Here is a 16,215-nt window from a genome sequence, read left to right on the forward strand (position 1 = left end):
CCTTGAGTAAGCCGGTCACAAGGCTAAAATTCGGCTCGCGACTACACTCAGTGAAGATGGGAGTGAGTTCTTCAAAATTAGATGAAAGGTAATAATGGGCGCCAGGTAGAGATATGCCTGTCTTAAGAATAACTTGCGTACTCCTCTACGAGAGTAGCAATAAAACAAATCACTCAAGTCAAACGTTTAATAAAATTAAAATTTCTGCAGTGGTTGATAATAAAAAAATAATGAAAAAGAATTCTCTAAACTACCAAGAGCCAGAAGGGCTTCCCAAAAACTTTACCTAATACTAACAAATGCCAGAAGGGCTTCCTATAAACTATAATCAACAACAAATGCCAGAAGGGCTCTCTATAACCTATAATACCTAACCTAATCCTGACAACAGAATCCTTAATCAGCCTACACTCGGCTTAGGCTTAACCTCAAACTTCAGTACCGAAACTGAAAAATAAACAGAGTTCGAAAACTCCAACTATACAAGATAATAAACCAGACAAATAACCAAATCAAACACAAAGATTAACTTCAACCACAGATCCTGAAGGAATATACATATACAGTGGTTGTAATAACTGGCTGGTATGAAATAGCAGGTTGAATAAAGTGATAATAAATTCCAGTTACAAATCCTGAAGGGATACACAAGTATTATAGTTGTTAAAATAAATGGCCAGTTAGTGAAGGGCACCTTACCGCAAACTGTTTACAATTTCAACAGTATATAATAAGCAACAAACAACCTTTATCCAATATATTTAAATATAACTGTCAATGGACAGAAAATTAATAATATAACCGTTAACTCCTATTCCAATGACTGATTTACCATCAGTACACTAAATCGTTACTTCTAAAACTAAATCTCAACCCAGTGCAAGCACCGGTTACCTGATACAAAATCAATATTGAAGGTTGACAGCAAATCTAACGGTGAGATCTCTATACGTAGAATGTACCATCTACTCGAGCTACACCATATGCCAGCAATATACTACGTACTCGAACTGTACCATCTATCAGAATGTACCATCCACCAGAACTGTACCAGAAATCCACCACCATATACCAGAAAATAAATACCATAAACTCGAACCGTACTATACACCAGACTAAGAATTCCTGAACGTAACCAGGCACTAGGATTCCAAATCCAACCAGGCACTAGGATTATTCAATTCAACCAGGCACTAGGAGTCTCAACGTTACCCAGGCACTAGGACCCTAATAAAATACTATAAGATATTGTTCACAAAATAAAAAGGAATCTATACCTCTCAGTTCTTGTTCGAGGGAAAAGGATCTTCTTGATATTCTTCGTGTAAGTTCCACAGTTGTTCGAACTAATCGCCGGGAAGCGAATCCTAATAAAATAGAAATCTCAGATAATGACACAAGATATAGGAATGATATCATACCTCTCAGATCTTCAGAGTAAAATTCAATACCAGAGATGGGCCTTGTGGAAGGAAAATTTTATAATCACGTACAAAACGTATTTCCCAGAAATATTCACAATACCATAAACTAAACAGGGAATTACTCAAATTGAAGAAATAGTAGCCTATAATAAGGATGATTCGAGATCATATATTCTCCAATTTTCTTCCAAAAAAATCTCTTTCAAAATTATCTCAAATCGCCGATAACCTCCATTTGACAATCATTCATAACCACAGAATCTACCAGTTGTCAATTGAAACTTCCCACACAGACGAAAAATAATACAAGAAATCCAGAAACTATAAAATATTTTCCAACGGTAATGATATTCGCCTTCACTTATCCGGAAATAACTGTTCTATAATGAATTGAAATTTAAATTAATACGGAATATTCCGTGTTGAATTCACAATCAAACTCTAGAGGGCGCACCACCAATCGAAATATCCAATGGTGTAAATCGAACCGTTACAAATCCCCCCTTACTTAAAAAAAAATTTTTCACCAGAAAGGTCAAAAAAATTTTTTTCTGCCAGTAACTTCAAAAAGCCAAATACGGTTAACCAAACAGCGACAATACTTCAATGAAACCCTAAGAAAACGACACCAGCAAAACTCTAATACCGACACAACCAAAACCAGAATTGTCACACTTGAATTAACTTCAAAAGTCCAATATCACCAAAGTGAAACAGAGATGGACAATATAGCATGTTGCTATCGTGGATCTGACGTTACAAAAGATATTCACCATGTCAGCCACTAGATGGGGGTAGTGACCACCCTAGTAAATTTATGCTCTAGGCAAGGGTTAACCATCCTTTAAACCAAAGCAAAAACAATAAAACAAAAAACAGCCAAAATTAGTCAGACAAGTGTTGATCCGTCAGTTGATCCGGTGGATGAGCCTTTAAGTCCTTTATATGCCAGACTCCCTGGTATTTACCGTCCTCACTCTGCAGTTCATAGGTCCAAGGGGATACCCGCGCTGAAATCAAGAAAGGTCCAACATATTTCGGTGCTAGCTTGGCCGTAAAATATTTAGCGGCGTCTGAAAGTACCTGATTTCTTCTCCACACCAACTGGTTAACAGTGTATTGGACATCCCGACGTCGAAGGTTGTAAGTTCGACTATTGGCCTCGTACGCTCTCGCTAACTTAATCTTAACGTCACCATATATTCTCGTGAAGGCTTTTTCCCGGTCCTTAGTCAAGGCAGACCTGTCGAAACTAATCTGATCAGGGCAAGTATTTTCACCCTTACACGAAACTTCCCTTCCAAAAACAATAAAACTTGGAGAGTAACCGGTGACTTCGTGCTTTGAGGAACGAATAGCTAACCCAACCTGGTTTAACTGTCTATCCCAACCTCTCTGATCTTCTGACAGGTAAGACCTCAACATGGTTTTTATAATCCTACTAATTCTTTCGACCGGATTAGCTTGAGGATGATATAGCGCGATATACTGAATGGTGACATTATAAGATTGTAAAAATCTAACGAATTCTTTAGACCGAAAGTGTACGCCATTATCGACAATGATGGAATTGGGACACCCAAAGACAGGAAAGACATGTGTATCCAGTATTTTTACAATGGCTGACGCGGTAGCCGTACGCAGTGGAAAAAGAAGAGGGAACTTGCTGAAACAAGTAGCATGAGGCCAGAAGGTTTCTCCTGGCTAGGTTTGATGGCATGACAGGTTCTGCAGCAACGAATGAACGATGCCACGTCATATCGCATCTTTGGCCAGTAATACCGTTGTGCCAACTTACTATAAGTTTTGAAAACTCCCACATGAAGTAGAGATTCATGGACCTGTCTAATTAATGATTTTCGTTGAGGACGCGGAACAACTTCTCTCCAGTAATCAGAATCAGAGGCCAGTTCGGGAATTCGAGGTGTTACATTTTTGAAAAGCTTACCCTGAATAACCTGCCAGGATGGGAACCGGTGAGGGGCATGAGTCACTTTTCCTAGAAGTTTGTCAAACCACAAATCCGTGGAATGACCCTGAGAAGTGTCAACAGTATCGATGATAGGTACCGACCCAGATAAAGTATCCGGTACGATGTTATCTTTACCTTTACGATGGATAATGGTATAATCATACTGATAGTCTGATAGCCCACCGGGCTAATCTACCAGAAGGTGAATTCAGTCGATCCAGCCAGAGCAAACTAGCGTGATCGGTGATGACCGAGAAATGTGACCCTTCAATATACGGTCGCAGTTTCTCAATCGCCCATAGAACGGCAAGGCATTCACGTTCCGTGGTTGTGTAATTGCGTTCTAACCGGGTTAAAGACCTAGAAAGATAGCATATCACCTTTTCTCCATCCTCTTGTTGCTGAGTCAAGACAGCACCAATCCCATAACCGGAAGCATCACACTGAATGGTGAACGACCTCGAAAAATCCGGACAAGACAAAACAGGGGCACTTATCAAACATTCCTTCAACTTAATCAAAGCCTCATCACATTGGGAACTCCATCTGAAGGACCGATTTTTCTTGAGTAACTCCGTCAAGGGAGCAGTCAGATCCGCAAAGTTTGGTACGAATCTCCGGTACCATGAAGCCAAACCCAGTATACGTCGAACCTCCGAAACACAAGTGGGGACTGGTATGTTCAAAATAGCCTGAACCTTCGCTGGATCCATTCTTAGACCTTTTGAATCCACTACATAACCTAGATACAAGAGTTCCGGTCGACAAAAATGAAACTTCTTCTTTGAAACAGTTAAGTTAGCCGCTTTGAGTCGTTTAAAGACTTCCTTTAATACCTCTACATGCTTCTCGAAGGTATCAGTAATTATTATTATGTCATCTAAGTAGACAAACACATATGGTTCCAAATCCGGACCAAGAACTCCGTCAACCAAACGCTGAAAGGTAGCCGGACTATTAGACAGTCCCATAGGCAGACGGAGGAATTGGAACAGACCCCTATTGGGTACTGTGAACGCAGTTAAAGGGCGAGAGGATGCTTCCAAGGGCACTTGAAAATATGCCGACTTTATGTCCATAGAGGACAAGAACTTGGCGTTGCGGAGCCGATCCAAGGTGGAATTAATATAGGGGAGAGGATACGCATCTTTTTCAGCGACGGCATTCAATTTCCTGTAATCAACGCAGAATCGATACGAGCCATCCTTCTTTTTAACAAGAAGAATCGGGGATGACCAGGGGCTGGTCGAAGGTTCGACAATGCCCTGCTCCAGTAAGTTGTCCAACTCTGCATCGATATGACCTTGCATTACCGGACTCACAGGATAATACCTCTGCTTAATGGGACGACACGAGGTTTTAATCTCATGTTCCACCAGTTTAGTACATCCTAACTCATCACCCATGTTCTGAAAAGCCTCCTGCACAACCTCATTCAAAATCCTAGATTGCTCAGGGGTAAGGTGTTCCTCTGATGCAATCGCATCCACAGGGACATCAGCATCTCGTTGAAATACCCATTTCCCACTACGAAGATCCGGTACGACACCAAACTTCCTCCAAAAATCAATGCCCAGGATTAAAGAGTGCGGCAACTCAGGAACTACTAAGGCTGAAATCATCTTAATCTTATTCTCAAGCTTAATTGGTAAATCCACCGAACCGATACTTGAACAACTTTGTCCATTAGCGACTCTACAAGAAATTACATTATCAACATTAATATTCAGATTCAATTTCTTCAACAACACCCATCCAGGGCCTCCAATAATCGTGCATGAAGCACCTGAATCTAAAAGACCTAACAACTTAACATCAAAAACTGAAACCGACAAATATGGACGTTCATCATTTTGCGCATGCGCCAACACATAATCTAACAAAGCTTTTTGGTGCAAAGGTAAACGATCACGGGCAGAGAAATGAGGGAAGGCACACATACTGCCATTAGAGGTCTTCCCCCTCAGTTTTCCGACGGCTTACACTTAGGACAGGTTCGAACAGTGGAGCCTGGACGACCACACTTGAAACAGTACTTATTTTTGGCCATCTTACAATCCCTAGCAGCATGACCGGGTTGCTTACAATTCCAGCAAGTCAATACTGCATTTACCTCAGCCGAAGAGGTACTTACATCAGCAGAAGAGGCACCTACATCAACAGAAGAGGTTCTGCATACACGTATGCTAGATCAGGTTCCAACAAAGAGCTCCTATTTCGTGGAGGAGGTACAAAGGATTCGATGGATTCCTTTCGAGCCTCGAGTTGTCTTCCGATATCCAACAGTTGCGAAATCGAGGTTATGTTAGTCAAACCTAACTGACTCTGGTAGAAGGGTGAGATATTACGAAGAAGGATTCTCAGTCGAGCTTCCTCATTGACTGGTTCAGTAAGACGTTTGAACATAGTGTCCATCATTGCCAGATACAAACCGATGCTTTCATCAGGGCCCTGTGTTCTGCGTTTGATCTCATCGAAGAGTTTCTCATTATAATTGGGAGGAAGAAACTGTTTCCTCAATTCGTCAACTAACTGAGACCACGTTGACAAGGTGGACCGGACAGATCGGAACCAGATAAGAGCCTTACCCACAAATAGATCACTAGCAGACCAGAACAACTGCTCCTCTGTAACGTTCCGGGAAATACATAATTCCTCAACATTTTCAAGGAAAGAACTCAGGGAACATTTAGAATTATCTCCACTAAATTTGGTAATATTCCATTTTGCTACTGATACTGAAGGTATCTTACATTGAGGAGCCGAAGCTGTAGCAGTGGTCCGGTGAACTATATCACTAACTGTGACTTCATCAGATTCAGATTCCGACGACGAATCAGATATACCAAGCGGGTAGACGTCTTTAGGAAAGATGGACTTTTCTCATCACCCGAAAAATCTAATAATTCTGTTTGAAAGAATGAAATTGAGCTTTCTATCGCCTTTGAGTCATCTTCGAACTGATACGGATATGGTGGGTATTTGGTTTCAATTCCCGATTTTTCTAACCTCAAATAACCTCTAAGACTCTTTCTCATCTCAACAACCGTATTCACGTTACCTACAGCTCTAACAGCTAATTCATAACTTAATTCATCTTTATCGAGACGATTCACGTCCATTCGACCCTCCATACTCAACAAAATACTAAAAGCACAATCTTACCTAACCTCAAAAATACAAAATATTGACAGCGCCAATAAATACAACGGAAATCGACACTACAGAAAAAATTGATAACAAGGTAGATTTGAAAACTAACGGAATACGAAAAATATCAATAATAACAACAAGACTGATCAACCACTGCAAGTCAGATAGAATAGACTTTTAGGCCCCACGTTGGGCGCCAATTTGTGACGTGTCGACCTTGAGTAAGCCGGTCACAAGGCTAAAATTCGGCTCGCGACTACACTCAGTGAAGATGGGAGTGAGTTCTTCAAAATTAGATGAAAGGTAATAATGGGCGCCAGGTAGAGATATGCCTGTCTTAAGAATAACTTGCGTACTCCTCTACCAGAGTAGCAATAAAACGAATCACTCAAGTCAAACGTTTAATAAAATTAAAATTTCTGCAGTGGTTGATAATAAAAAAATAATGAAAAAGAATTCTCTAAACTACCAAGAGCCAGAAGGGCTTCCCAAAAACTTTACCTAATACTAACAAATGCCAGAAGGGCTTCCTATAAACTATAATCAACAACAAATGCCAGAAGGGCTCTCTATAACCTATAATACCTAACCTAATCCTGACAACAGAATCCTTAATCAGCCTATACTCGGCTTAGGCTTAACCTCAAACTTCAGTACCGAAACTGAAAAATAAACAGAGTTCGAAAACTCCAACTATACAAGATAATAAACCAGACAAATAACCAAATCAAACAAAAAGATTAACTTCAACCACAGATCCTGTGGTTACCGGTTACCTGATACAAAATCAATATTGAAGGTTGACAGCAAATCTAACGGTGAGATCTCTATACGTAGAATGTACCATCTACTCGAGCTACACCATATGCCAGCAATATACTACGTACTCGAACTGTACCATCTATCAGAATGTACCATCCACCAGAATTGTACCAGAAATCCACCACCATATACCAGAAAATAAATACCATAAAGTCCAACCGTACTATACACCAGACTAAGAATTCCTGAACGTAACCAGGCACTAGGATTCCAAATCCAACCAGGCACTAGGATTATTCAATTCAACCAGGCACTAGGAGTCTCAACGTTACCCAGGCACTAGGACCCTAATAAAATACTATAAGATATTGTTCACAAAATAAAAAGGAATCTATACCTCTCAGTTCTTGTTCGAGGGAAAAGGATCTTCTTGATATTCTTCGTGTAAGTTCCACAGTTGTTCGAACTAATCGCCGGGAAGCGAATCCTAATAAAATAGAAATCTCAGATAATGACACAAGATAGAGGAATGATATCATACCTCTCAGATCTTCAGAGTAAAATTCAATACCAGAGATGGCCCTTGTGGAAGGAAAATTTTATAATCACGTACAAAACGTTTTTCCCAGAAATATTCACAATACCATAAACTAAACAGGGAATTACTCAAATTGAAGAAATAATAGCCTATAATAAGGATGATTCGAGATCATATATTCTCCAATTTTCTTCCAAAAAAATCTCTTTCAAAATTATCTCAAATCGCCGATAACCTCCATTTGACAATCATTCATAACCACAGAATCTACCAGTTGTCAAACGAAACTTCCCACACAGACGAAAAATAATACAAGAAATCCAGAAACTATAAAATATTTTCCAACGGTAATGATATTCGCCTTCACTTATCCGGAAATAACTGTTCTATAATAAATTGAAATTTAAATTAATACGGAATATTCCGAGTTGAATTCACAATCAATCTCTAGAGGGCGCACCACCAATCGAAATATCCAATGGTGTAAATCGAACCGTTACAAGGTTTCATAAATATACACAGTGGCAAAATTGGGGGAACAGACATAATATCAACGAATTTCGTTGTTTATTTTCTTTGACCGAGTTTGGCATTTTTTTTTGTTATGTAAAATAAATTAGAAATGAAAAATAAGATTTTATTCAGAATACCCTGTGATGTGATGAGAGACGAGAAGGTTTACATTTATATGTTGCTTCATTTTTTTCTGAACATTTTTTTAATTTATTGCGATATATAATTCTTGAGAGGAATTACAGCAATATATGATACCATTTTTGGACGTGCCTACGAGCAATTACTGTTTTGAACGCCAACGCTCTTAAGGTTAATTTCTGTTGAGACACTAAACCAAAAATGAAAATAAATTCTGTGAAAACATTAATTGTAGTATTGATGAATTCGGATTGATGTATTTTTTAATTTAATCGTGAAACAATTTCCATTAAATCAGAGAAAGGTGCATTATTACAATGTAGGATTCATAATTCAATCGGTCGTACTTGTTATCAATAACGTATTACTGTAATACATTGATAAGTTATGTTTTTCTGGCATTAATATCATTTAAAAACATAATCGAGTTCACATAATGACTCGTAAAATTTCGATATATATTTATGTATTCTTATGATATTCATGTTTCAGGAATATAATATTATGTCCGATCCTAAGAAGAGGGGAAACAAGAGAATAAAAACGAGCATGGATCCGGGGGTTTGGCTAAGATGGTTCGATGAAATTTCAAGAGGGGATGAAAGTCCATCCGATGAGAATGATCAAGATGAAATGAAGTGGACGAAAATAAAAAGTTAGTAGAAAAAAGTCATGATTCGAACGCAGAACAAGAAGATGAAGGTCAAAGTGAATGTTTTTTCACTAAGTGAAGGTGACCATGAAGAAATCTATATATGTATATAAAAATGAATTCCTTTTTCCCTTGGTCACGGCATCACGCGTGAATGGCTGGACCGATTTCGCTAATTCTTTTTTTGTTGTAATTATTATTATTAGGAGAAGGTTCTTATGTAAGAAAAAAATACAAAAGTTGCATAATTCACGTAGTTGACATTGGAACAAAAAAACGTAGTTTATAATGTTTAGAAAGAAACAATTAGACGTACAAACTTAAGTCGCAGAACCCGTAATGCTGCAAGTCAAAGAAATACAAGAGCAAGTCAAACTGATGAGCAACGTGAAACGCGGAATGAAGTTGAACGGAATCGATGGAATCGGAACCAACAAAATAGAAGTGTTGCGTTTAACCCCTATAGAGCTGCATTTAATTATAACGAAGAAATTGACTACAGTACACTGCATATCGTTGCTATTGGACCAATGAACGTTGTTTTTCAATATTGCGAGGCATTTAAGTTTAAAAATGAAATCTTGAAAATTCATGTTTTTCACATGGCCAGTTGTATGTCGCCTGTTCCAGTGTCGGAATACCAACAACACTATTTATATACGCTCCCGAAAATAAAACTAAAAATATTGTGCATCATAAAGCATTAGAATAATAAACACTTTGTTTTTGGAATAATTATTTATTAATATTCCAACAGCAATCTATATATATATCATATATATAGATATATATATATATATATATATATATATATATATATATATATATATATATATCATATATATATATATATATATATATATATATATATATATATATATATATATCATATATATATATATATATATATATATATATATATATATATATATATATATATATAACATCCTCATGCCCAATACTGGCTCCAAAGGACTACATGGAGCGCCACAACGCGATTATATATATAATTACAGGATTCCATCCCGTTCTGATCAATTGACGTAATATTGTATTGTTCATTTAGATTCACATATCAGTGTGCTGCATTTTGCTTACACCAGCATAATGCAGGTGGTTCGACACGTGGCGTCAATTAAGATAAGAAAATATAATGTTATAAATAAGAGACAATATGTTATTGTCAGTCAGTCAGATAGATAATCAGCTTTAGAATCATCTTAGATTCATCCTATTGTTCATTTCCATATTTCCTTGTAAATAAATTCGTTTTTAAAAACGTGGTTTTCTCAACGAAAAACATAATTGGCGACGAGGATGGGATCTCTTTAAATATTTCGGAAATAATAGCGCGACGGGAATCTCGCGACGTATTATCTGAAATATTGTGCCGGTCGTAGAAGTGAAAACTAAAAACTTTCTTTCGACTATCAGTTTCAACTGTTAAGGTGAGAAGCAACCCCTGAGAAGAAAACCAGAGGCTCGATCATTGGAGTAGCGCCCAGGACAGTTTCAACTTCAAACAAGGAATATCAACGAGGTGAGCAATCCTTTCTAACTGACTCCCAGTTTACCTATTCTGGCCCAAAAATAGTCAACCTTTTCCCAAGTTTTGAGCGTAAAACTTGTATAAAAGTTTTTTCTAGGTTTCTTATAAAAAACCGATCACAAAGTTTTTCCTAGGTTTCTTATCATAAAAAACCGATCACAAAGTTTTTCCTAGGTTTCTTATTATAAAAACCGATCATTAAAATTATCAATATTACTTCTTTTAAACAGTTCCACGGTAAGAAAGAAAAGAAAGTAGCTAGAGTTAAAATGGATTTATCAACTGCAGAAAAGTTTGGATCACTCCTTCCTAAATTTTCAGGAATGGAGAACGAACTCCATTCTTTTATTAAAAACGTAGAAAGTTATTTAAGTATGTTCAGTAACGAAAATGAACTTATTAAAAAATACTGTTTAGCTTTAGTTAAATCAAAATTAGTCGGTAGAGCACTTGCTGAAGTTTCTACCTCAGATATCCCCGATAATTGGGATCATCTGAAAAGATTTTTGAATAATAAATTTGGTGATCAAATCAATTTAGATGTGTTGATTCACCAATTACAATTCTTAGAAAAGAAATCACATATGATTAGCTTTATAGATGAAATAATTTCGATGAAAATAAGAATTAACTACAGAATAGATGCTGACACGATGCCAGCTCAAGAAAAACAATTGTATAAGACTAATATATTGAAAATTAGTAAAACGGTGTTAATTTCGAATGCACCAACGGAACTTAGAACTTATTTAATCGCGAATAATGCCTTAATGTTTGACCAAACCATAAATGCAATTAAAGATTATTTGTCAAACATGGAGCAATATGATTTATTAGATAAAAGTAGAAAACATAATTTTCAATCGCGAAGGACGAAAAATAATTTTCAAAATAATAATAATAATAAAAGAAACTATATTCCAAATAATTATAGAAATTTTTATTCAAATAATAGTTACAGAAATAATTATAATCCTAACTCCGTTCCTAACTTTCCTTCACAACCTATTCAGTACACTCAGAGAGCAGTAAATAATAATTATTATCCTACAAACAAACAAGTGTTCGGATATCCAAAGACGGAACGATATAATAATCAAAATGTTTTTAAACCAAATCCCAACCAAAGAATTAATACACCACCAGAAAAAATGTCAGTCCAAACTAGAAACTTTGCACAAAAACGTCCAAATTATTCGACGCAATTCCCAACAAATCCAAATAAGAAATTTTATTCCAATGAACAAGCTCCCAATTATACATTTGAGGAATTAACCCAATTAGATTCGAGTCAGAATAAAAAGAATTATTATGAACAAAATGATAGAGGTCGTTGGAAAACCTCGAATTCAAATAAATCAAAACAATTTCCCACAAAATTCGTAATTGGCGACGCTTCGACTTCAAAAAATTTTGAGGAACGAAATTTTTGCGAACTAGCCTCGGGAAACGAATCGACTTAAATAATAGTATTGATCATTCAAATCAACTTCCCTATATCGAATTCAATTATCCTAAATGTAAACTTTTGATTGACAGTGGATGTTCAGTTTGTTTAATAGACCCCAAATTTGCGTATAATAATTGCCCAAATAATATTTATCAAGAAAAAACCACTTTAACCGCGTGTATGAGACAAAACACTTCAAATGAAAAAGTCTTATTGCCTTTATTTTCTGAATTTAACGTAGAAGATACTCATCCATTTGTACTTTATAAATTTCATAGAAATTATGATGGCTTAATAGGAGCAGATTTTTTGAACAAATATGGAATCAATTTGAACTTTCAAGATCAAATTTTAGAAAATGAATTTTGCAACATTCCTTTTAAATACCAACAAGTATGTCAAAATCCAACGAAAATCCCAGTGGATCTTTCTCATTTAGAATCAAAAATAAGTAATCAACTTATGAAAATTTTACAAACAAACGAAAATGTATTACAATTACCCAACCAACCTTTATCTTTTTCTAGTAGAATCAAACATAAGATTCGAACAACCGATGATGTTCCGGTTCATTGCAAAATTTATAGATATCCCGAAGTACACAGGGAAGAAGTCAAAAAACAAATAAAAGATTTATTAGATAAAAATATTATTCGACCAAGTATTTCCCCCTGGTCTTTCCCAGTAGTTATAGTCCCAAAGAAAGAGGACTTATCAGGAAAAGTAAAATGGCGAATGGCCATCGATTATAGAAAACTGAATGATAAAACAATTGATGATAAATATCCTTTACCCCAAATTGATAGTATACTAGATAAATTAGGAAATAAAAAGTATTTTACGACACTTGACCTTGCCTCAGGCTTTCATCAAATCGAAATGGACGAAGAATCCATAGAAAAAACGGCTTTTACTGTAGATAATGGACATTATGAATTTTTAAGAATGCCATTTGGTTTAAAAAATGCGCCTGCTACATTTCAACGATTGATGAATAATACTTTGAAAGATTATATAGGAAAAATTTGTCATATTTATATGGATGACATAATTATTTTTTCAGAAACAGTAGAACAGCATTTAGCTGATATTCATACTATATTGGAAACGCTTATGAAAGATGATATGAAAATTCAATTAGATAAATGTCATTTCTTCAAAACAGAAATCGAATTTTTAGGTCACATTATAACTCCAGAAGGAATAAAACCTAATCCAAAAAAATTAGAAGCAGTAACTAAATTTCCAATTCCTAAAACACCGAAAGAAATCAAATCTTTTCTTGGTTTAGTAGGATATTATAGAAAATTCATTCCAAATTTTGCAAAGATAGCAAAACCTTTAACTGCGTGTTTAAAAAAAGAAGCGAAAATTGATATTGATGATATAAAATATGTAGAAGCTTTTCAGGTTCTGAAACGTAACCTTTTAAACCATCCAATCCTATGTTATCCTGATTTTAATAAACCTTTCGTGCTTACCACAGATGCATCCGGATATGCAATCGGTTCAGTTCTTTCTCAAGGTACTCCGCCAGGTGATTTACCTATAGCGTATGCTAGTCGTACTCTCAGCCAATCGGAAATAAAATATAGCACCATAGAAAAGGAGCTTTTGGCTATTTTATTCAGTTGCAAATTTTTTAGACCCTATTTGTACGGAAGAAAATTTATAATTTATACGGATCATAAACCATTAACTTGGTTATTTTCATTAAAAGAACCAAATTCTCGCCTTATGCGATGGCGAATTAAATTAGAGGAATTTGACTATGAAATAAGATACAGAAAAGGTTCAATGAATAATGCAGATGCATTAAGCAGAATTGTTATAGAAAATGAAATTAATTTTGAAAACTTTATAAAGCTGAATGAAATGAATGAAATAACAGATTCTCCAAATGTAAAAGAGAAAGAAGGTAATTTATTTAAAGCCCCTAAAAATTATGCATTAGCGCATTGTGTTTCTAAAGACTTCCACATGAGTCGAGGTATAGCCGTCTGTTTTAAAAATAAATACGGAAATATTGAAAAACTGAAATCGCAAAATAAAATGGTAGGTCAAGTTGCCAAGATTCGAAAAGATAATAGAAATATTTATTATTTAATAACGAAAGAAAATTATTATGATAAACCTACGTACGAAAACGTATTTAAATCTCTAATGGAACTTAGAGAAATTTGTGAAATGAATAATGAAAAATATTTAGCAATACCACGTATAAGTAGCGGATTAGACCGATTGAAATGGTCCACAATTTTTAATATGATAAAATATATTTTTCTGAATTTGAATATGAAAATTACTATATTCTACTTACCAAATAAGAATGGTAATGAAATAAATCAAATCGAAGCATCAAATATGCAAATGAACGATTTGAACGAAATCGAAGAAATAAATAATGGTATTGAAGATGACTTAGTGTCAATAATTAATCAAGTTACTGACGAAGAACTTGATGAATGCTTGGAATTACTAAATACAGGTGAATGTGAAAATGATGATTCCAATGAAAATGAAGATGAAAATATAATTGATTTCGAAACTTCAAACGTGATTATACACGATGATGTAACCATTCACAGTAGTATAGAAAACCCTATCTTTGAAATACCTTATACGGAAAGAAGTATAAACTCCGCGAATTTACAGGTCATATTTAAAAAAGCATCGAATTATGATGTTACGAAAATTAAATTGTTCGGAGAAAAATTAAGATTTCTTGTATCAGTAAATTCTATCAAAACAGATTTATGTAGATTCATTCGAGAATATCTACGTCCAAAAAGTCCTTATACAATATACTTCAAGTCATTAGAATTAGAAAAACCTCCTATACGAATTTGAAAGACATTGTATGATATATCGTTGAATTCAGCGTTAAAAGTTATTTCGAAAAATGTCATAAAATATGCAGGTCCGTATTGAAAAAAATTAGGTTGAGGGTGGCCCAGAGAGTACGAAACGTTGGATACGAAATCTGATTACGTCAAATTGAGGATAATTTACTGTCAAATAAAAAATTCCTGTGACATTTTTTGATGATATTTGAAATGAAGTGGGAAAAAAAGAAAAATCAAAATGACATAATTTACTTTTCTAATGATATCTCGAAAACCGGCCCTGATAATCTCGATTTGTTTGAACTGCTTGATAATGCTTCTATGCATGCAACTTTTTGTCCATTCGACCGATCTTCTAACTCTTATGGTTTAAAAGTTACCAATACAATCCCATTGAAAAAGTGGCCACCCTATATATATATATAAATTTTTATTTATTTTTTTTTTTTCCTTCTCACCGCTCAATGACGGGAAATTGTCGGCAACTGCCGGACGGATTGTCAAGGCAGAGGCCTCTGCTACGGTCCTTGCAGAACCTTCCGAATTATCCTGGTGGTGTGCAGGATGAGCTGCTTTTGCGAAGCGGAGATTATGTCCTTATCCAGGCAGAGTCTTTGGGTATTCTCAATCAAGTGTCTCTCTACCATACCATTGACCGAGATGATCATAGGCAGGACACTGACCGACTCAAGAGCGTACATTTCCCGTAGTTGGAACGCCAGATCTGTGTACTTGGTGACCTTCTCCGAGTAGGCCCTTGAGATGTTATCGTCCGCGGGTATGGTGAATTCTATCAAGAGACATGTTTTCCTCACCTTGTCAAATAGAGTGATGTCTGGCCTATTATGGGCAACTGCTCTGTCTGTTACCAACGTGCTGTCCCAGTACATTTTATAGTTGACGTTCTGCAGAAGTGCTTTTGGCACATATAAGTGCTGCTGGAGTTCCTCCCGGATAAGCCCGAGTTTTAGCGCCATTTGCTGATGGTAAATCTTCGCCATTGAATTATGTCTCTCCAGGTAGTCTTTTGGGGCCAGGATCGGGCACGAAGAGGTAAGATGCTGAATCGACTCCGGTCCCTGGGAGCATTTGCGGCATCGGTCGGTGGGGATGTTTTGCTGAGCTATGTGCTTTAGATACGTCGGCATCACCTGATCCTGGATCGCCAAGAGCCGTCCCTCCGTCTCGGGGAAAAGGTAGCCCGCGCGAAGGTAA

General features: G+C 36.1%; 1 protein-coding gene and 1 long non-coding RNA gene across 4 annotated transcripts in view; both read right to left on the reverse strand.

Annotated features, from left to right (window-relative positions):
- Positions 1-16,215, reverse strand: part of LOC123678392 (neprilysin-2-like) — a 146,065-nt gene that overhangs the window by 88,698 nt on the left and 41,152 nt on the right. The window lies entirely within an intron of this gene.
- Positions 228-9,199, reverse strand: LOC123678397. The gene is made up of 4 exons (XR_006747240.1): positions 7,853-9,199; positions 7,709-7,798; positions 7,326-7,658; positions 228-894 (listed from the first exon to the last, which is right to left on the reverse strand). It is a non-coding gene; the product is annotated as an uncharacterized LOC123678397 (long non-coding RNA).

Source organism: Harmonia axyridis, chromosome 4 (genome assembly GCF_914767665.1).
Source record: "Harmonia axyridis chromosome 4, icHarAxyr1.1, whole genome shotgun sequence".
NCBI classification, from domain to species: domain Eukaryota; kingdom Metazoa; phylum Arthropoda; class Insecta; order Coleoptera; family Coccinellidae; genus Harmonia; species Harmonia axyridis.